The sequence below is a fragment of the Erinaceus europaeus genome, chromosome 19, assembly GCF_950295315.1.
Source record: "Erinaceus europaeus chromosome 19, mEriEur2.1, whole genome shotgun sequence".
NCBI classification, from domain to species: Eukaryota; Metazoa; Chordata; class Mammalia; order Eulipotyphla; family Erinaceidae; genus Erinaceus; species Erinaceus europaeus.
In genome coordinates this window covers 57,258,054-57,281,780 of record NC_080180.1, presented here as the reverse complement: position 1 = coordinate 57,281,780, position 23,727 = coordinate 57,258,054, and the positions used below count along the sequence as shown (strand labels likewise).

Sequence of the window (23,727 nt, the reverse complement as noted above, 5' to 3'; positions counted from 1 at the left end):
CTGGTAAAAAAAAAAAACAAAAAACTTAATCTGAAAGAATCCCAAGGGCTGGACAGGCAAAGAAATGTAAAGTGTGTGTCACTGAAACATGGGCGAAGTCTCTCAGATATACTCTATTTTAGCGGCTATTTTTTATATTTGTCAACAAGAATAACATAGGAGCTTTTTAACTGTCCCTTTAGCTAGTTTTTTTTAAAATCTGAAGTCAGTAATTATCCACTCCTACCAGGGTTTGTCTCTTTTTTTGCTGGTTTGTTTCTGGAAACTGAGTATTCAAGATGAGTATGAAAGCCAATACTGAATTCCTTTGCTTTGCATTTTCTAGCCCCCTCTTCCTGTTCTTTAAATGCTAACTCCAGATTACAATTAAGTTTGTGCTTTCTTCAGTACCTCCTACACACATACACTGCTTTTGCCCTCAAACTTTCCAAATAGCACATTAAGACACTTAACACTATATTGTAGTCTGTTCAGAAAAAAAGGAGGGGGAAGAAAAAAATTCACTTAGTATGTACCAGGATCTAGAAACTGATATTTGCAAAAGAAAATAATCAACTTGTTTGAAATTAATGTATTTATGTTCTGCAAATGTATTATAATCATTAATTCTCATGAAAATATCATTATGACTAAGACAATTTTACACAAGTTTTGAAAAATAGTTGAAGAAATAATGGACTTTTGTGTTTTTTTGCCTCCAGGGTTATCACTGGGGCTCGGTGCCTGCACTATGAATCCACTGCTCCTGGAGGCCATTTCTCCCATTTTGTTGCCCCTGTTGTTATGCTTGTTACTACTGTCATTGGATAGGATAGCGAGAAAATGAGAGAAGGGGGGAAGACAGAGAGGGGGAGAGAAAGATAGACACCTGCAGACCTGCTTCACCGCCTGTGAAGTGACCCCCCTGCAGGTGGGGAGCCGGGGGATCAAACCGGGATCCTTGTACCAGCCCTTACACTTTATGCCATGTGTGCTTAACCTGCTGCACTACCACCCAGCTCCCAATAATGGACTTTAAAAGCAACTATGATGATGAACTAGCTGGCTGGGGAGATGGCTCAGCTAGTAGTGCTTGGGGTCAGAATGCCTAGGGCTCCTGGTTTCATCAGTTCTATCCCTGGCACCACATGTACTAGACTGGGGCTGATATTTCTCTCTGTCTCTATCTCTGCCCCACAACCTCAAAGAAAATAAATAAATCTTTTCAAAGTGACAGCTGATAAATGTGGCAGTGTACACATTTCCAAAAGCAGTGGGAATGGAAGGGGAGCAAGGTGTGTTATATCCTAACATGTTTAAAACTGGAAGCAGTGGGTGACTTTGAAGCTGAATAAAAATAAAAACAAAGCAGAAAGAAGAAAGCTAGCCAAAACCTGGACATGGAATAGCCAGTCCCTCGGGCCAGCTTGAACAGGCAGGCAGCTGTCCCAGAGAGCTGAGAGCTGATTTAACCTGGACAGGTTAAAAAGTGGGCACGAGAGCCAGGGAGAACAAGTCCAGAGCGCGGCACCTTGTAAAAAATGAACATCAGCTTAGCTGACAGCAATGGCCCGCTCCCTCATCTTGCTCCAGAATGCTCAGCCCTAGGCAGATCACCCTCACACTCTTTACACACCCATTTCCTCTGTCTCATGCTTCTAGTGAGAAAAGCAATAAAGAGTTCAAATATTCTGGGGGGGGGGGGGGTCCTAGAAAAAAATTTACAATGATGCAGTTCCAAAATAGCAAATGTTCACTAAATATCTATTTTGTACTGAACACTATTCTAGCTGATTAAAACATAGCAATAAAAATAAAACCAAAAAAGGGGTGAAGTGGAGTGAAAGGACTGGGATGCGAGTTCCCAGTCACCACGTGTGGGTGGGGGAGGCAGCTTCATGAGCAGCGAAACAGCTGCAGGCATCTTTTTCTCTTCCCCTCTCTGTCTCTAGCAGAAACACCTATGTAAAGGGTTCCAGATGCAAGCACGATGCCAACCAGACTTCCCTGGACAGACGACCCACCAATGTGTCCTGGAGCTCCGCTTCCCCAGAGCCCTAGCCTACTAGGGAAAGAGAGAGGCAGACTGGGAGTATGGATCGACCAGTCAACTCCCATGTTCAGCGGGGAAGCAATTACAGAAGCCAGACCTTCCACCTTCTGCAACCCACAAGGACCCTGGGTCCATGCTCCCAGAGGGATGGAGAATGGGAAAGCTATCAGGGGAGGGGTGGGAAATGGAGATCGGGTTATGGGAATTGTGCGGAACTGTACCCCTCTTATTCTATGGTCTTGTTAATGTCTCCTTTCTTAAATTAAAACAAAACAAACAAACAAACAAAAGATATCCACCAAGAGCAGTTGAGTCATTGTGCAGGCACCGAATCCTAGCAATAACCCTGGTGGGGAAAAAATTTTAGATAATAATACAAAATCATGCCACCAAATCTGTTCTCGGAATAGGAAACAAAGCAGAACTTGTACCGGGTTTTGTATAGTGCCCCAAAGTAAAGGACTCTGGGAAGAGGGAGAGAGGAAGAGTGTGTGTGTGAGTGTGTGTGTGTGTGTGTGTGTGTGTGCGCGCGCGCGCGCGCGCAGGGGTGTTCAGGTCCTGCAACATGATGGACCTAGGTGGGGGGCTAGAGTGTTAACTAAGAAATGTTACATATATAGTGTTAACTAAGAAATGTTACATATGTACAAACTACTGTATTTTACTATCAACTGTAAACCACTACATTCCCCCCCCCCCAAATAATGAGAAAAAAAAATCTCTGTGACCTTCCAGTGAGGGAAAACAACAAATACAATACATAAGGGGATATATGTCATATTTGGTAAGAAAGTTGCTAAGGAGAATAAAAGCTATCCAAAAGGAGAGTATTCCTCTGACACTTTTTCTAAGTTGAAATAGCTTAAAGGAGAAAGCAATTACCATGATTTTTACAGAAAAGACTAAAACTACCCTCCTGAACTGTACCCAATAGCACAGAAAACCTAAAACAACACGGTATCTGGCTCATGAAACAATACAGAGCACGCCACGGTCACACAGCCTGCAGGAAGCAGCGCCCAGGAAAGCTCTCTGTGTCGGGACTCCCATGCCTCTGGATAGCCGCCTTGATGCGGATGCCCACTTCTGCCTTTTGTGGGGAAAGCGAAAACCCTCTTCAGACGCCTGGTTAGTGAGAGCAGGTCTGAGTTCTGTGACACAAACCACTGAACAATGGAGGCTAGACTCTACGTACTCTCATATGTCTATGAGAGCAAGGCTTTTTTTTTTTTGCCTCCAGAGTTAGTATCACTGGGGCTCAGGGATTGGAACTGGGATTCTTGAGCTTTGCACTATGTGTGCTTAACCTGGTGTGCTACACTGTCCGGCCCCAAGAGCTAAATTTTTAAGAGCTAGCCAAAGTTATCCAAATTGCTTGGAAGTCAAGAAAATAAGAGACAGAAAATGAGGAAGCAACTCAGTGGCAGAACATAGGACTTGCATGATGAGGCCCCAGTTTTGATCCCAGGTAAGCATGTGCCAGAGCTGAACAGACCTCTGGCTCCTCACTCCCAGCTCTATGAACAAACAAGTGACCAGGGAGACAGTTCAATGTTCTAAAGCATAACATCTGTATGCCTCCGGATCCAGAGGTCCTGAGGTTCAATCCCTGACATCACAATAGACGGAGTGGTGCTCTAGTCTCTGTCTCTCTTATAAAAATAAGTCAATTTTTAAAAAGAGAGAGATTGGGGAGGCGGTTCATCTGGTTGAACACATATGCTCCCATGAGCAAGGATCTGGGTTTGAGGTGTCACTCCCCACCTGTTAAGGGGGAAGTTTCACAAGTGGTGAAGCAGTGCTATAAGTCTCTCCACCCCCCCCACCCCAGCCCATCCTCCCAATTTCTCTCTATCCTGCATAATAAAGGAAAGAAAAGGGGGAGGGGGTGGCTGCCAGAAGCAGTGGACTCATAGTAGCAGCACAGAGCCCCAGCAGTAACACTGGTGGCAATAAAAAAGACAGACAGTCAGAGGAAATTAATAGTGATTGACGTGTCCAGAGTTCAATCTCTGTATCACAAGTGCCAGACCGAAGCTTTGGTTCTCTCTTTTCCCATTCTATCATTAATAAATAAGTCTTAAAAAATAGAAATGCAATTAAAAAAAGAAAGAAAGAAAGAAGAAAAGATAGATAAAAAAGAACATCAAAGCCCCTCTCGGGTCTGATGGGCAGGTATCTCTACTCCGGTGGACAACAATCAGCACCAGAACAATGAAGGCTACACACACACACACACACACACACACACACACACACACACACCACGGCAGAGTCAGGGCATCTCAGAACATCAAGGGCAAGGAGACTGAAAAAGCTTCTGGAGAGAGAAGAAATCTGGGGGCCGGGTGGTGGTGCACCCAGTTGAGCTCAGAGTGCTAAGAGCAAGGACCAGCGTAGGATCTTGGTTCCAGCCCCAGGCTCCCCACCTGCAGGGAAAATGGATGTTTCACAAGTGGTGAAGCAGGTCTGCAGGTGTCTCTCTTTCTCTCTCCCTCTCTATCTCCCCCTCCCCTCTCAATCTTTCTCTGTCCTAGCCAATAAAATGGAAAAGATGACCTCCAGGAGGAGTGACTTTTTAGTGCTGGCACTGAGCCTCAGCAGTAACCCTGGAGGCAGAGAGAGAGAGAGAGAGAGAGAGAGAGAGAGAGAGAGAGGGAGAGAGGAGAAAGAGAACCAAAAGCAGACTATCTTTCTCAACACTGACACTGGCAATTATGAGGCAATGGCGACTCTGCTTAAAATTCTGATGAAACCTATTTCCAAACTAGAATTCCATACCCAGCCAAATCATCCCTCCAGGGTGAGATTAAAGTTTTCAGTCAGGCAAGGTTTCAATAATTTTACCTCCCATGTGGAGGATGCTTTCCACTGAAAAATGAAGTAGCCCAAGAAAAACGATGACTTGAGACCTAGGAGGTAAGAGATCTACCAAAAGAGGTGAATGCTCATTCCCCAAGATGATGCTGAGGGAGGGCTTGAGGAAACAGCCATTACTCTGGATCCAACCAGTGACATGAAACCAAGCAGACATTAAGAGAAATTTATTAGGGCAAGCATCTGTGGTGGGGGAAACAAACGAGGAGGGAAAAGGGACCAGCTGGAAGAGCTGTCAGACGGCAATGCAGATCTAACCCCAGAGGAAGGAGACAGAAATGGGAGGAAGGGTGGGTGGATAAGACCACAGCACAGTTCTAGAGCCAGTTCAGCAATGCCAGCCGCAAGTCCCCGACCTGTCAGATGACTCCAGAGTCCCCAGGAATGAGTCAGCTGTGGTTTGTGCCCCTACGCTGCTCACTCACCTGCTGGAGGCAGGTTGTGGGCATCTGGTCTTGGTGCAAGTGAAGTGGCAGACTTCAGAAGGTAGTTTCTGGGCTCAGCATGGCCCTCTGTGACCAGAGCTAAGAGGAGCATTCTCAAGGTTACCTGGAGTGACTCTGCCGTGAGTAGCCTACATGACATGTCCCTTCCTTCAGGCTCCCAGGTAGGCAGGTGGGGCAAAATTCTGCCGGAAGGCAGAGCGGAAGCAGCGGCAGCCCTGGTGCTTCTGGTGTGAAGCAGAGGCAGGAACTTTTGAAGATCACAGACAAGACGGTCTAAGGGTTCACCTGCTGGTGGAGGGCAGCAACCTGGACCCTGCCTGCATCCCCTCTGGCTCCAGGACCAGGTGTATGTCTACTCTGAACAAGGGCAGCAGCTTCTCTGCAGAACACAGACACCACGAGATCAGAGGCACGGGGAGCTGACATGTATTTTAGCTCATCTAGTGTAGAAACTAGAGATGCCCTTGGGTACCAGCTTGTCCTAGTTCTCCATTACTTCTCATCCCTCTTCATGCTTGACTTATTACTTGGGGACTTCTACCTTCTGCATCAGATATGAAAATAGCCTTGCAGAATTTGTTTTGCTAACTTCTATTGGCCATAAGGTAAAATCTCTGGGAAAAAAAAAATATCCGTGAAATACTTCCACTCATTCAACACAATCAAACTTTTTCTATGTCCCTCCCTCTCCCTCCCCTTCTCTCCCTCATGCTCTGCTTTCTAACTGAACTTTCACGGACAGAGCTGCTGAGATGTCCCTAGGAAAAAGATGTGGATCTGAAGTATGTTTGATGGCTTCAAGAGGATCTGTTGGAGAATTTAGGGATGAATTAATAGCAAATAAAAGTCTTTTTATTTATCTTATTCCATTTTGTCGCCCTTGGTGTTTTATTGTTGTAGTTATTATTGAGGTCATCGTTGTTGGATAGGACAGAGAGAAATGGAGAGAGGAGGGTAAGACAGAGAGGGGAGAGAAAGAGAGACACCTGCAGACCTGCTTCACTGCCCATAAAGCGACTCTCCTGCAGGTGGGGAGCTGGGGGCTCCAGCCGGGCTCCTTATGCCGGTCCTTGCACTTTGCGTCACCTGTGCTTAACCTGCTGCGCTACCCGACTCCCTTAGCAGATAAAATTTTTATAGTAGCTAGCCCAGGAGGCACAGTGGGTGGGGCACTGGACTCTCAAGCATGAGGCCCAGAGTTCAACCTCCAGGACTGTATATGCCCAAATGATAGTCTGGTTCTCTCTCTCCCTCTCTCTTAAAAAGGATTATTATTATTTTTTATTATCTTCATTTATTTGTTGGAGTCAGCCAGGAATCAAGAGAGAAAGGGTGATAGAAAGGGATAGAGACAGAGACACCTGTAACATTGCTTCACCACTCGAAATGGTCTCCTTCCATGTGGAGACTGGGGGCTAGAACTTGAGTCCTTATGCATTGTAACATGCACTCAACTAGGTGCCCTGGCCCCTTAGAAATGGTTTTTAAAATAAGGCATAAATTAAGCCAAAAATTATGTCTAAAAAGGACAGTACACATGGCATGAAATGACTCAGGCATAAACAATATTTTCGTGGTCATAATCATGAAAACATGCATAAAAACTTCATTAGAGGACAAGGGAGATAGCGTAATGATATATATATATATATAGTGGTCCGGGAGGTGGTGCAGTGATAAAGCTTTGGACTTTCAAGCATGAGGTCACGAGTTCGATCCCCAGCAGCACGTGTGCCAGCGCGATGTCTAAAGATTTTCACTACCAACATATCATAATTCCATGGTGGTAAAAATAAAAGGCCGTAGTCTAGCTGTAATACAATCCTAAAATCACTTTTAAGAGAAGTGAAGCCCTGAAGGGGACTGAAGGAAGACAGAATTGCCTAGGCATCCAGGAGAAAGACGGCCACTAATTAACATGGACTCCAGCGAGTTTTCAAGCTTTATAGCTTTTCCTTTGCTGGGAGACAATAAGTTAAATAAGTTAACAGCAACTCACAAGTTCAGAGCACTTATTCTTTGGCAGGCATTGTTTTAAGAGTTTACATGTACAGACTTATTCCAGTCTTGCAGCTGTCACACAAGACACACTATTTTCAGCTTCACTTTATACACAGAAATCTGAGGCACATAGGAGCTAACTTTTATTATTATTATTATTTTACCAGAGCACTGCTCAGCTCTGGCCTGGCGTATAGTGGTCTGAGGGACTGAACCTGAGACTTTGGAGCCTCAGGCATGAAAGTCTTTTTGCATAACCATGATGTCCTCTCTCCCCCACCCAAGCAGCTAACCTTCTAAGGTTTATAGTTTAGTAGAAACTCAAATTCCATCACTGGCTCCAAAGCCCACGTGCTAGATCCTTAGCAGCTCACAGACGTCAACGCGTCCCTACAGTTACGTGCAGCGCAGCTCGTATGTATGTGTTCAGATGCTGAACAGACGCAGCCAGGCTTGTTCTGCTCCTTTCAGTTACTGTTTACTAAGCTGCTGTCACATGCCAGGCCATCAGCAAACGCTTGGCTTAATCATCCCCACACCACTTCCCTATTTCACTGCTGAGGAACCTGAGGTTCCCAGAAAGAACACATACAGGTCTCCCCCACCATCCAAACATGTAGAATGCTCCTATTTGGTGTGATCTGGTCAGCTATTGTTGAGGTCATGAAATGCATTACCATTAATTTATGTGGAAGAAGTTTTGAGCATCCCCAGACCCACCAAATCATACCAAACAGGAACATTCTACTTTAGGATACTGGGTGGGGTGGGTAGGAGAGGCGGCTATTTTGACAAATGTTAACTAGCTGGTGAAGGAGGATAGAGCCTGCACAACTCTGAGTGTCACATAAGTCCTCAAGGAGCCATGGAGATAGCGGAATTATGCAAAAGAACTTCACGCCTGAGGCTCAAGCTGAACCCCACAAATAACCGTAAACTGGAGTGGAGCCATACTTTAGTACAAATAAACAAACAAAAATCTGGTACTCTTAAAATATGCTTTAAGAATATATTGCCTAGGAATATATTGTGAGAGCTTCGTAATTCAAAAAGCCACAAGCTCACATATGCTTTAAAGGAATTAAGAAGATGGGTGGAGGGTAGATAGCATAATAGTTAGCCAGAGACTCATGTGCCTGAGGCTCTGAAGTCCCAGGTTCAATCCCCCACAGCACCATAAACCAGAGCTGAGCAGTGCTCTGGTAAAAAAAAAAAAAAAAAAGAAAAGAAAAAAGAAATTAAGAAGATTGGGGAAGAAAAAAAGAAAGTAATTCAAATGTGTATAAGCTGCCTAATACCCACTGTGGTGCGCAAGTGAGAGGAGAAAGTTGGGAACGAGGGAATCTTTGTCACAGGCCTCGGCAGACGTGTAAGCCAACTACACATCTGCAATCACACCAAAGGTTAAAGGACAGACATCTCGAAAATTCTCAACAGTTCTAACAATCCAACCTCACACACTGGTGAAATCTGTAGTTTCCAGCAGTTCCATAATTCCTTCGTATGTAACAGATTTTGTTTGTAACAACACAAAAACTTTTTTGTCAAAGTGTTCAGGGAAGTTTAGATGATGTGTCTAGAACAGTTAAGGTGAAATTACACAAAAATGAGAACTTTGAGGCTAAGAAATAGTAGATTTTATTTGACATGAATTTGAAAGCACTGAACTAAGCTCTACCACTTATCACTTAGATATGATGGCGTCTGACTTCATCTTGAAGGGAATGAATTGCCACCATTTTTAGAAAAATGTTAACTTGCTTCCTATCACTGCAACCAGTGACAACTGAGCAGAAAAAGTAAAGACATTATGTTCTATTCACAGGCACCAACAAACAGTCCAGAGGGGAGATGGCAGTGTGCCAGGCTGCCCTGTGGACAATCAGGCTTGGTGGCGATCAGGAGACATGGACATCTCAGGTCCTTGGGAACCAGCATGTAAGGACTTGGTGCTCTGACTTCCTGTTCCAGGAGACACATGGGAGATGTACCTTGTTTAAATGACACACTCTTCTATCCATTGACTGGATTGTAGGTTAAGAGAACTAAAAAGAAGCAAATTGAGGCAAAGGAGTAAAAGGTTAGCAAGCCTCATTAACTACAAGGCCTGCTGGTTAAACACAATAACTGGGCCCAGGAAGTAATTTCATCCTAATAGAATGAGCCATAATTAAAATACTCATACAGTTACAGTGATATAAAAGCTCATGTAAATGGATGAAGAAACTCAAAGTGAAACTCACAGGCACAGCAACCTGAAATTGTCTTTTCAGGAAAAAAAATGAGTAGAAATGAGTGAAAAATAAATCCATCTCAGCATGTACATATTGACTTTTGTTATCTTCTGCATGGAAAGTTTCTAAGAAAACAACACTAGATGTTGAGCTGCCCAGATAAGCCCATGGCAGGCAGCGTGGGTTCTTATCTCTCTGACCTGGAGTCCCCACTGGCTGGTGAGTCCCCTCTCTGTTGATACTTGGTAAGTCTGAGTGCAAGGGTGAGGCTGCCAGCGCCCTGGGCTCCATTTTACATTTTTGTTGTCTGCAGTTAAATAAGCAACAACACTAACAGTGAAAACAAATGAAGGCAATAAAATGGTAAATGAAAAATTAATCTGAGGATTCAGAAATATACCTTTTTTTTTTTGGCCTCCAGGGTTATCACTGGAACTTGGTGCCTGCACTACAAATCCTCTGTCCTGGAGGCCGTCTCCCCCCCACCCCCTTTCTGTTGCCCTTGTTGTTGTTATTGATGTCGTTGTTATTGGACAGGACAGACAGAAATCGAGAGAGGAGGGGAAGACAGAGGAGGAGAGAAAGATAAGACACTTGCACACCTGCTTCACTACTTATGAAGCTGACCCCCCCCCCCCACAGGCGGGGAGCCAGGGCTCAAACTGGGGTCCTTACCCCGGTCCTCGTACTTTGTGCCACGTGTGCTTAATCCACTGCATAACCCCACCCCCGGCCCTAGAAATACACCTTCTAATGCATTCCTTTGATTAGAGCAATTAGGATCAGCTGGGAATTTTTACTAACACAAAACAATGTTGTCAAGATTTCACTGAAGTTCAAATGAAAGGAGAGAAAAGTATGGTGTTTCTATATTCCTCTAGTTTAGATATAGTACACCTGATAAATAAAAAATTCCAGGTGGGAATCAGGTGGTAGCGCAGCAGGTTAAGCGCAGAGTGCAAAGCACAAGGACCGGCGTGATCCCGGTTCAAGCCCTCGGCTCCCCACCTGCAGGAGTGTCGCTTCACAAGCGGTGAAGCAGGTCTGCAGGTGTCTGTCTTTTTCTCCTCCCTCTGTCTTCCCCTCCTCTCTCCAGTTCTCTCTGTCCTATCCAACAACGACGACGACAATAAAACAATAACAATAACAACAACAATAAAACAACAAGGGCAACAAAAAGGAATAAATATTTTTTAAAATGCTAAAAATAATAATAATAAAATTCAAGGAGCCAAAAGTCAGCATTTAAGTTAGTCCTCCTTCATGTACAGCTCCAACAAACACATATTATTTCTCACATTCCATGCTTTGCAACTTCAACCAGAATTTCTCACAGTAATAAATACACAAGCCTCTTCTCTAACTCTTGATGTGACCATGAAAATCATGTCATATGCCTCTGTGACCACTTATCCTATGAACAGAAATCCACGCCACTTTAAAAAGGTAGGGATGGGGCAGGGTGGTGACACACCTGGTTGAGCACACATGTTACAGTGCACGAGGACCTAGGTTCAAGGCCCCTCTCCCCACCTGCAGAGGGAAAGTTTTGAAAGTGGTGAAGCAGTGCTGCAGGTGTCTCTGTCTCTCTCCCTCTCTATCTCGCCCTTTCCTCTCGGTTTCTGGCGATCGCTACCCAATAAATCAATAAAGATAATACAATTTTTTTTTTAATCTTTAAAAAAAAGGTAAGGACCAGCAAATAACTTCACTACACTCCAGAAAACACGGAGTCTATTCCAAAAGGAGCTTTGGGTAAAAGCACGGTGTGAGAGCGAGGGAGCGAGGGAGCGGGCGGCAGACACTGATGTTCACACAAGCTCACTGCAGACAACCCAGCAGGCGGCTTTCTGTGTTTTTTGGATTATGCTCCGGAGGTGGTGCTGGCACCGTGGAATTTCAATACCTCGATTGCTTACTTCTCTGTGTAGCTTTAAAATAACAGGTGGGGAGGGGGAATCAGCTACAAGAATAACAAAACAAAATGTTTTTAAATCTTCTTTTCAAACTATGTAATTTATAACCATTACACAAATACAGAAGAAGCACAAAGTAGCTGGGCAAGGGTGTGTGTGTGGGGGGGAGATAAAGCAATGTTCCAAAGGTTCAGTTTACAGGGACCTCACACTAAGTTTTTTTTTTCTTTCTCTCTCTCAGCAACTCTTACTAGAAACAGTATTATTTGCTAAAAATTCACTAGCTGCCAAGAGCCACGGCCCATCTTAAAGTAAAATGCTTAAGATGGAAATAGACTGTTAATACAGGGAAAAAGAAAGAAGAAAAAAAGGAGGGGGTGAGATTCAGTATACAAATTTCTGTAAAAAGCCTGTTCAGACAGAATTAGATGAGGTTTTAATTTCTCTATCTTTTTTTTTTTTTTGGCTGAAAAGCAACTGCAATAATAGATAGGCTAAAATATAGAGACTACTAAGACAATAAGATAGAATCAAATTTCAAACTTTCTAATTAAACCTTTTTTGGGGGGGTGGTAAGTTATTGGGAATTCAACACGATTCTTGGTTCACATGATAGAACAATGGGAAAATTTTCCGAGTGGTTGAACACTAACCCTGACAAGTGTGGAGAGCCAACTACAATACGTTATATGGTAGCGTAACCTGCCACCCACGTCGCTGAGAGAACAGCTTTCAAACACATGCACTGAGCTGTAAAACCACAAAGCCCCTTATTACACATTGTCTTTCCTACTCTAGGTGAAATATACCATCAATTCTTTCCATTATGAATCCTTTCTTATTACTATTTTCGAAGCCTATTTGACAGCCAGACTGTCTCTTTCTTACAATGCAAAAGATGCTTGTTTTTAAAAGGAAACACAACAGGAACGCTGCCACCATGAAGCTGCTGAACCCAAGGACCTGCATTACCTGAACTGAGCTGAATCTAGAGTTCTTCCCCACCTTTAAAGACTAAACCCTGTTATTCATTGAGTTTCTGAATGCACTTGAAAAATATTTCCTTTCTTTACAAAAGTTGTAAATAAAGCTTTGGGAGTTCTAGAATAAAAATACATAGCTCTTATCCCTATCCCTCTCCCCCAAAAGGAGACAGAAATCAACGAATAAAGTTTGTTATAAGAGAGTTCTCTATCTCTCCCTGACATTCCTCTCTTCCCCCTTTCCACTCTGGCACACATCCAAACATTTATACCAAAAAACAAACACAAAGAAAAGCCACTATTTTTGCTTTATTATTATGCTGGTGCCCTAGAGTAATATGTCTCTGTTAAATCAATCACATGAATAAAGTAAGACTACAGAATGACAAACACCCAACCTCCTCAGGACAGCACTGTGCCTCAAAACTGTGTTCTCACCTCTCAGAAAACAGTTCGCTACAGCTCAGAAAACAGTTTGCTACAGTAACAATGACCAAATCTGTAGAAAAGGGTCTGAGATACCAAAAAGAAAAAAGAAGTACAAACTTAAAGACACTGTTTTGGAGGTTCACATGGCCACGATCACTGCTAAAACAGTGTGTTTCTCTAACATTTTGCCTGAGTAGTTTCCCTCCAAAATTCTCCTTCCAGTTCTCTGTGCTTCCTTTCCAGTCAAATGACCTGCCTCCACCCACCCAGACAAACTGAATCACAACATTCCAGAAGAGTTCCAGGACATAACAGCTTCTTCTGGGGATTACATTTGCAGTGTTGTAGGCCAAGAGAATTTTATTTGTAAGTGTTTCTATTGTACTGACAGGGTCAATTAGCCCTGTGAACTATTGTCCTTCTGAGTGATAGTTTGGATTATTCAAGCAGAACCTCAGAAACTTGACAACACTGATACATAATGGAATTTAAGTTTATCTTAATGATGTAACAAAGTAATGTCATTTTCTCCAAACTGGTGACACACTTGACAGAAACTCTACATTTCTTGCAAATTAAACGACATTGTGAATTACAATCGACAAACTGCATGACATGGTTTTTATATTGTCGAAGTTCATCATAAAAATGTTGAATAACTGAACAGTCATCAGTTATCAGACCCAAACATGGTCACATGGTTTCCACAACTGAACAGAATAAGAGAAATCTTGAAGATGCCATGTCCAAGGTTTCTCTCAAGAAAGGACTAGTACTCTCACAGCGATAAATGTAGACATTTACATTTTACTTCAAATGTTGTGAAAGAAAAAAAAAAAGGGAGTCGGGTAGCAGCACAGCAGGTTAAGCGCATGTGGCGCAAAGTGCAAGGACCAGCATGAGGATCCCAGTTCAAGCCTCCAGCTCCCCACATGCAAGGGAGTCGCTCCACAGGCGGTGAAGCAGGTCTGCAGGTGTCTCTCTTTCTCTCTCCTCTCTGTCTTTCCCTCCTCTTTCCATTTCTCTCTGTCCTATCCAACAACAACAATAATAACTACAATGAAAAAAATCCTTGAGTTGCCAAGTATTGATAATTTTTTAAAAATACCAAATAAAAAAATGTTGGCACTTTTTACTATGTGGCAAATAATGAAATGTCACTTGAGTACTATGAAGTCAGCACTGTCCCTATTCTATGTATGAGGGAGCTTCAAAGGGACATACTCCTAAGTTTCAAATGCTTAAACAGAAAAACTGAGAATTGAAACCTGACCTGTCTAGTCTGCCAAATTGTGGGCTTTCAACATCAGTTGGCCTGTAAATTAGGAGATAAACCCCAGCTGTCACTCAGCAGCATCTTCTAATAGCTGAACCAGAGAATACTGCTGAGCTCCAAAGTCATCACACAAAATGAGGATGTCCACTTGTTACTGAGCGACATCTAGAAGATGAATGAGTGGGTAATGGTGTTTCAATGCCCATATCTTGAGAGCAACACTAAATCAATTCCAACCCACAATGCACTCACCTATAGGTAGACATGTAATCTTCACAAATGGGCTTGCACCTACCCATGACCTGCTCACATACAGAAAAGCTCCACAACACAACTGTCATACCCAATACCTCTGGTTTCTAAGCCAAAAGGATTACCTATTGTGCCAGGTCACAAATGGAAGTGTCCGTAAAAGCACAGATGTCAGGGTATTAATTTCTCTGCAAAGAAGGAACTTTGAAAATTAGGGGTTGGGTGGTGGCGCACCTGGTTGAGTACACATTTTACAATGCACAAGGACCCAGGTTTGAGCCCCCAGACCCCACGTGCAGGGGGAAAGATTCATGAGTAGTGAAACAAGTCTACAGGTGTCTCTCTGTCTCTCTCCATCTCTATGTCCCCCTTCCTTCTTGATTTCTGACTGTCTCTATGCAATAAATATAGTAATTTAAAAAACTTAAAAAATTAGATAACTTCATATTGTAATAAAAACAAAATAAACAAACAAAAAAACCCAGTGGATCTGAACTAGTATGCCAATTCAACATATGGTCCAGCAAAAACTGTAATGATTACCTCTGTTTTCGCTTGACAAATTTCAAACAAAAGCAATTAATTGTTCAATTGTTAGGCCAAACTGCCTTGCGAGCAAATGCTTGGTGACAGGACACACACTGGCCTTTCCGAAGCCCAATTACGACTTTTCGCTTCCCAGCTGGAGGGACCTTCAGATTTGGCCAGAGCAACTCCAGGGTCTCACTCGTGCTACTTGGGTATATTTATTTAAGCAGCTGTGCAATCAGGACAGAGATGTGGGCTGTTTTTTGTTTTTTTTTCTTAAATGTTGACTTGGATAAAAGACAAGTTAAGATACTTATTACTATTTACTATTTATTTATTTATTTGCTATTTATTTATTATTCTATTTACTGTCGACTGTAAAACACTAATCCCCCAATAAAGAAATTTAAGTTAAAAAAAGATATTCATTAACATTTTTGTTTAATGTCCATTTCTTTTTTATATATTTATTTATTCCCTTTTGATGCCCTTGTTGTTTTATTGTAGTTATTATTGCTGTTATTGATGTCGTCATTGTTGGATAGGACAGAGGGAAATGGAGAGAGGAGGGGAAGACAGAGAGGGGGAGAGAAAGAGAGACACCTGCAGACCTGCTTCACCGCCTGTGAAGCGACTCCCCTGCAGGTGGGGAGCTGGGGGCTCGAACCTGGATCCTTATGCCGGTCCTTGCGCTTTGCGCCACGTGCGCTTAACCTGCTGAGCTACTGCCCGACTCCCTTAATGCCCATTTCTAACCACTCCCGTCTACAGATATTCTGTTATGAAATGTTAGATTAAAAGATGACATTCTGCAGAGAAAGCATAAGAGCCAAGAAGTAGAATTCAGAGTCATAAATATTTAGTCATCTTTGCTCATCCTTTAAGAAGAAAAATCCCCTTAGCCAAGTAATTAATTAGCAATAGAGTATAAAATCAAAGGAATTATCCACTTAAAATAGTACCTTAGTTGAGAAAAAAAGTTCACCTTTGGATACGGTGGCTCAACATGTGATCCAACAGACGAAGGGGGAGAGGAGAAAGGAAGCACAGCTCACACCGGGCTGTGCGAGCAGCAAAGTGGTGCACTATCCAAGTGAGCTGCTCTACTGACCAGAGGCACGAACCAGATCACACTGGAAAGATTAAAACTGCTACCAAAAAGTCACAAAGCAGTAATGCCTCTGACCTTTCAAAGAATCAGATGCATATAATTAACCCAATAGGTACTGGAAATTTCAGTAAAAAATACCCCTGTGTTTTACCCTGTGTAGGGTGCATACTCTGTTCATCTTTGGGCAACTGGTGTTACAGTGCCAAATATCAACATTAAATAAGAGGAAAACATGTTTAGCTGAGGCAGTACGGACAAATATGAGACTCTGACAAGAAGAAGCCTGAATAACACTTACTGAGGACTATCTGGTCTGTGCACCCTCACGTGAGTAGGGTGGGAGAAGCGGCCATTCCAAAACGAACAGAGAAAGACGTACAGAAGGAATAAACACAACTGACCGAGAAACCTCCTACGTGTTGGGTATATTACAGGTTATTTCTACTAAGTTTAGTTTGTTTAACCTTAACAACCAACTAAATGAGACAGGTATTCTGTCTGTCTCTGCCTCTCTCTCTCTCTCTCTCTCCCACCCCCTCTCTCAAATAAATAGAGGATCAGAAAGGACAGGGAAATTGTCCTACTTCACAAAAATAAAGAAGTGATAGCACCAAGATTTCAACTCTACTCCAACAGACTCCAACACCCACAGTGATTAAGGCGGCATGTGGCAAAGACAATCCAGAAACATGTTCCTTTCTCTGGCTCAAGTCTCCTCCTTCTGTCCTACTTTGAATATAATATTGAAAACCCAGATTGCAGATTATGAAACAGACTGGTTTTTTGCCCCCAGAAGCCAAGGTTAGACAACTCTGCGTTCAATAGTGAGCACAATGTGACCTCAGGAGAACAGCAGAGAATTTCAAATGACTACAATCCTAGATGCAGTGAGTTATGACAATCCCATGCTACTGACAACCTTCATCTCAGTCAACAGAAAAACTTCAAATTTTATTTCTTGTACTTACCTTAGAAAATTCTCTCTCTCTAAACACAAGGCAATTCCTCCTGGAAAATAAAGTTCGTTACAGCCAGGAGCACCCTCAAAGTCTTTCACTGGTGTGCCCCTGAGAAACGCCATTTTCCATGTAGAAGACTAAAACTGAAAAATCTAGATCTTACAAACTGGCTCAGAAGAATCTGGACATGATTTTTAATGCTTATTATCTTAAATGTGAATCAGTGACTTTCTACTCAAGTAGAGGGGAGAAAGCAGGTAGAGATTCCTATCCATGGCTCAAACCTTTCCCCTTATATGGCCTGCCTGCCTTCTCACACTTAAACTGAGCTTATCACCACTGGGCCAAGAGAAGTGACAAATCATGGGCCTCCTGGATTCTTCCAAAGTAAACTACATTCCATTTAGGCATTGTCTTCTCCAACTCCACTAGCCGGCACCAGAAAATGGAGCTGCTAGATTAGAATCAATTTCAGAGCAAACGCGTCTGGACCCTTTCTTCAGTAAAACAAAAAAAGAAGGCCCACCACTATATTAACAACAAATTTAATAAGAGTCGTTACAGTAAGGAAAAAAGGTTGTACAAATATCAACTGAGCATCTGTGTATGTGCATGGTACTTAGATTAAGATAATGTCCCTATACTAGTGAGAGCTCTAAAAACTACAGAGGTCGGAAAGAGACATGTACAACAATGGAAATGACGAGAAAGGAAAAGGCTCAGCAAAGTCACAATATCAGTGCACAGAAGCATAAAGTGTTGTTAAGATAACAGAGCGTGACACAGAAAAATAGAAGAGCATCTTATTCAGAGACGAATAAACATCAAAATGCAAAGCAACCTAATAGACTCAACGTAATCCCCATCAAAATCCCAAGGCCCTTTTTCAAGGAAATTGAACAACGTATTTAAAAATCCATATGAAATTACAAAACGCGCACATACATAGCACTTCTGAGGGGAAAAAAGGGAGAATGGAATTATCATGTTGACAGACTTCAACTTATACTACAAAGCAGCAGTAACTAAAACAGAGTGGTGTTGGAACCAAAACAGGCACTCAGTCCTATAGAGAGCCCAGAAATAAACAGGCGCTCAGACCTATGGAGAGCCCAGAAATAAACAGGCGCTCAGACCTATGGAGAGCCCAGAAATAAACAGGCGCTCAGACCTATGGAGAGCCCAGAAATAAACAGGCGCTCAGACCTATGGAGAGCCCAGAAATAAACAGGCGCTCAGACCTATGGAGAGCCCAGAAATAAACAGGCGCTCAGACCTATGGAGAGCCCAGAAATAAACAGGCGCTCAGTCCTATGGAGAGCCCAGAAATAAACAGGCGCGCAGTCCTATGGAGAGCCCAGAAATAAACAGGCGCTCAGACCTATGGAGAGCCCAGAAATAAACAGGCGCTCAGACCTATGGAGAGCCCAGAAATAAACAGGCGCTCAGACCTATGGAGAGCCCAGAAATAAACAGGCGCTCAGACCTATGGAGAGCCCAGAAATAAACAGGCGCTCAGACCTATGGAGAGCCCAGAAATAAACAGGCGCTCAGTCCTATGGAGAGCCCAGAAATAAACAGGCGCTCAGACCTATGGAGAGCCCAGAAATAAACAGGCGCTCAGACCTATGGAGAGCCCAGAAATAAACATAGCATATGACAAACAGGCCCAAAACCATCCAATGGGGAAAAGAAGTTCTCTTCAATAAGTGGTCCTGGGAAAACTGGACAGCCACATGTAAAAAACAAAAAAAAAAAAAAAAAGAAGAAAGAAAGAAAGAAAAAGAAAGAAAATAATACTAAATCATCACTTAACACCATACACTTAAAATAGATCAAAGACATGGATATTAGGCCTGAAACTCTAAAATACACAGAAGGGCACATCAGTGAAACATTTCAGGACTTTTACAGTTGTATTTGGATACTCATCCCTACAGGCAAGTGAAATTAAAACACAATTAACTAAATGGGATTACATCAAGTTGAATAGCTTTTGCACACCACAAGTAAATTCCACAAGAATAGATAACTCAACAATTGGGAGAAGATATTTCCACATACCACCCTGACAAGGGATTGTTACTAAACATCTAGAAAGAATGTATACAGCTCCACAGCAAGAAAACAAATAAGCCAATTACAAAGCAGGTGGGAGAGGGGGGATAGATAACATAATGGTTGTGCAAAGAGACTCTTATGATTGAGACTCCAATCCCCTACACCATAGCTGAGCAGTGCTGGTAAACAAACAAAAAGTAAGCAAAAGATATCAACAGACAGTTTTCTCATGAAATTTTCTAATGTACATGGTCTACAAACACATTAAAAAAAAAAAAAGCTTCATTTCACTGCAAATTAAACTGCAATCACCTGTGAGAATGGCCCCAGCAAGACAGGAAATGGTTAAGTACAAGGATGTGGAACAAAAGAAACTGTTACACTCTTGGTAGGAATGCAAACTTCACTAAGCGTAATCATCTCCAATCCAATCTAGTTTGTCCCAAAGGACACAATACTGTCTTTTTTTAATTGCAAAGTAGTATTCCATTGAGTATATGTCTCATAACTTCTTTATCTAGTCATCTGTTGGTGGGCATTTAGGCTGCTTCCATATTTTGGTTATTGTGAATAATGAACATGAAGGTGCCTATGTCCCACAGTGGCTGTATCAGTTCGACAGGTAGGTTTTCATACCTCTCAGAGTCCCTAACTTCAAAGTTCTCAGATAGAGGAAAGAGGAAGAGAGAGAGAGAGAATGTAAAAGAGAGAAAGAGAGAAAGAGAGATCATGTTGCTTTTCCCAAACTAATGGTATCTCAGGAACTTTTTATTTTGGATCTGTATATAAAAAGGCTATTTTGTGATATATGCCTTAATAATCACAATAACAAATGTCTTATGACATGATAGCAGTATACATAGAAAAACCTAAATAATCCAACAGAAGGTTTTGGAAATTATCAGACAATTCAGTAAGGTGTCAGGCTACAAAATTAAGATTCAAAAGTCAGTGGCACTCCTCTGCAAAAACTAAGTTAGAAGAAGATGAAATCCAGACATCAATTACTTTTACTATAGCAACAAAAACAATAAAATATCTAGGAATAAACCTAACCAAAGAAGTGAAAGACTTGTATACTGAAAATTACGAGTCACTACTCAAAGAAATAGAAAAAGGCACAAAAAAGTGGAAAGATATTCCATGTTCATAGGTTGGAAGAATTAACATCATCAAAATGAATATACTACCCAGAGCCAGATACAAATTTAATGTAATCCCCATCAAGATCCCAACCACATTTTTTAGACATCTTCAATTTTTTAAGACATCTTCAATGAAATGAATCCAATTACAAAGAAGGCAAGCATGAACCTCTGGGACTACATCAAGTTAAAAAGCTTCTGCACAGCTAAAGAAACCACTACCCAAACCAAGAGACCCCTCACAGAATGGGAGAAGATCTTTACATGCCATACATCAGACAAAAGGCTCATAATCAAAATATATAAAGAGCTTGCCAAACTCAACAATAAGAAAACAAATAACCCCATCCAAAAATGGGGAGAGGACATGGAAAGAATATTCAACACAGAAGAGATCCAAAAGGCTGAGAAACACATGAAAAAAATGCTCCAAGTCTTTGATTGTCAGAGAAATGCAAATAAAGACAACAATGAGATACCACTTCACTCCTGTGAGAATGTCATACATAAGAAAAGGTAGCAGCAGCAAATGATGGAGAGGTTGTGGGGTCAAAGGAAACCTCCTGTACTGCTGCTGGGAATGTCAATTGGTCCAACCTCTGTTGAGAACAGTCTGGAGAACTCTCAGAAGGCTAGAAATGGACCTACTCTATGATCCCGCAATTCCTCTCCTAGGGGGTATATCCTAAGGAACCCAACACACCCATCCAAAAAGATCTGTGTACATATATGTTCATAGCAACACAATTTGTAATAGCCAAAACCTGGAAGCAACCCAGGTGTCCAACAACAGATGAGTGGCTGAGCAAGTTGTGGTATCTATACATAGTGGAATATAACTCAGCTATTAAAAACGGTAACTTCACTGTTTTCTGCCCATCTTAAAGGGAGCTTGAAAAATTCATATTCAGTGAAATAAATCAGAAACAGAAGGATGAATATAGGATGATCTCACTCTCAGGCAGAAGTTGAAAAACAAGATCAGAAGAGAAAACACAAGTAGAACCTGAACTGGAATTGGTATATTGCACCAAAGTAAAAGACTCTGGGGTGAGGGGGGTGGTGTGTGTGTGTGTGTGTGTGTGTGTGTGTGTGTGTCTGTGTGTGTGTGTCTGTGTGTGTGTGTGTGTGTGAAAGTACAGGTCCAAAAAGGATGACAGAGGACCTAGTGGGGGTTGTATTGTTATGTGGAAAACTGAGAAATGTGATGCATGTACAAACTATTGTATTTACTGTCAAATGTAAAACATTAATCCCCCAATAAAGAAATTTTAAAAATAATAAAAAAAAATTTTTAAGTCTTTTATGCTTAAGAAAACAGAAGTAGAACCCAAAATGGAATTGGCATATCGCACCAAAGTAAAAGACTCTGGGGTGGGTGGGTGGGGAGAATACAGGTCCATGAAGGATGATAAATGACATAGTGGGGGTTGTATTGTTAAATGGGAAACTGGGGAATGTTCTGCATGTACAAACTATTGTCTTTACTGTTGAATGTAAAACATTAATTCCCCAATGAAGAAATTAAAAAAAAAAAAAGTCTTTTATGCCTAAGGTTCTGAATCCCAGCACCACCATAAGCCAGAGGTAAAGTACTCTGGTATAAAATAAAAAAAAATAAAACAAAAGTTAATTTCTTACATTAAAAAAATCCCTTATTTTATGTGTTTCAATGTAAATCTATTATTACTATAGAGAAATTCTATAAAATTAATTTTATAAAGTAATATAGCTGAAGTATAATATTTATAGTAGCTAAAGAACATATATCTCTTTCAAAACAAGAAAATCCAATTCCTGGGAAAACAGTCAAAGAAAAAGCTTTGAAGTCCATTGGCATCATAGTCATTTCTTACACAAATTTTGTGTGTAACACCTCTTTGCTGTAACTCATAAAACACAGGAAAATAAAGGTTTCAGATGAAATGTTGGTGTTTTAGCAACTGTGTCTAAAATGAATGAAATACTTAGTTGTCCATGAAATCAAATGCAGTATACATTTAAAGTAACACTAGTCTAAAAACTTTACAGAATTAGAATCTACATATTTTGAAAGTTGTTTCCTAAATACAGGTAATACCAACATAATAATTTAATAAACTAAAATGGATTTTAGTAGCTAATGGGTAAAGCTTGTTATAATGAATTATGTTGACTTTCACTATAACATTAGCGATCTTTTTCCACAGGAGGAATAAAGAGCATTGGGGTACTCATTAAGAAATCTTAATAGCTTAGCAGCAAGTACAGAGTCTTGGGGAATGAGAAGGAAAAACAGAAGCTGCCAAGATGTTACGATTATTAATTTGATATGAGTATAAATCAAGTCAAATATGAAGAAAACATCTAAAGTTGAATGTGTTGAGGTGGTAAAGGGTGGGGGGTAGAGGGTATATAACATAGATTTTTCTGTCTTTTTTTCTGAGGAATTCATTTTTAGAACATAATTGTGAAGTTAGAAAAATTGAGAGACTTCCCAATACTCCTACACCCTATCCCACAAGTAGCAACATCCCCAGCAGATATTTCTGGTAACTGATAGACCTACATTCACACATCATCATGGCCCGAATCCATGGTTTATACTTCTCTTGAGGATGTATGTCCTTTGGGTGGGTATAATAGCATGGATCCCTGGGTCCATACTCCCAGAGGGATAAAGAGTAGGAAAGCTTTCAAGGGAGGGGATGGGATATGGAGTTCTGGTGGTGGGGATCATGTGGAGTTGTTCCCCTTATTCTATGGTCTTGTCAATGTTTCTATTTTACAAATAAGTAGATAAATAAAAGTTATCAAGTAACCATGTTAAAAATAACATAGATCCATCATGATTGTATCATAGAGTCTTTTTACTACAATCTCTGCTCTGCCTGTTCACCCCTACCCTCACTTCCAAGCCCTGGCAACATCTGACCTTTTTAGTGTCTTCATAGTTTTGTCTTTTCCAGAATACCATCTAGTTGGGACCAGACAGTCTGCAGTCTTTTCAGACTAGTGATGTGTGTTTAAGGATCCTATGTGTATTTTCAAGACTTGACAACTCATTTCTTTTAAGTACTGAGTACTATTCCATTGTAGGTGTATTTATCCATTCGCTTACTGAAGGGCATCTCAGCTGCTTCCAAGTTTTAACAATTAGGAACAAATGTTATAAACATTTGTATGCAAGATATTGTATAAATAAAATATTGTATAGATAATATTATATAGATAGTATAGATAAATATTGTAAATATTGTATAGATAAAATACTCTATAGGTAAAATACTGTACAGATAAAATATTGTATAGATAAAAGTTTTTTAGCACCTTTGAGTAAAAAAGTTCTACGTAGCATGCCCTTCGGGATTTTTTTTCCCCTTAAACTAGAGTAATGTTTTACTCTGGTATATGGTGGTGCTGGGACTGAACCTGGGACATTGACAGCCTCAGGCATTAAAGTCTTTTGCATAGCTGGTTGTGCAGTCTCCCCAGTCC

At 41.4% G+C, this 23,727-nt stretch overlaps 1 protein-coding gene across 6 annotated transcripts in view; it reads right to left on the bottom strand.

Moving 5' to 3' along the window:
* Positions 1-23,727, bottom strand: part of ANAPC10 (anaphase promoting complex subunit 10) — a 139,884-nt gene that overhangs the window by 75,813 nt on the left and 40,344 nt on the right. Inside the window, exon 5 of one of the 6 annotated variants that reach the window (XR_009546392.1) lies at positions 5,335-5,734. The exons of the other annotated variants lie outside the window; for them this stretch is intronic. The gene's annotated coding sequence lies outside the window, so the exon portion shown is untranslated. The remainder of the gene's footprint in view (positions 1-5,334; positions 5,735-23,727) is intronic. 6 annotated transcript variants of the gene reach the window in all.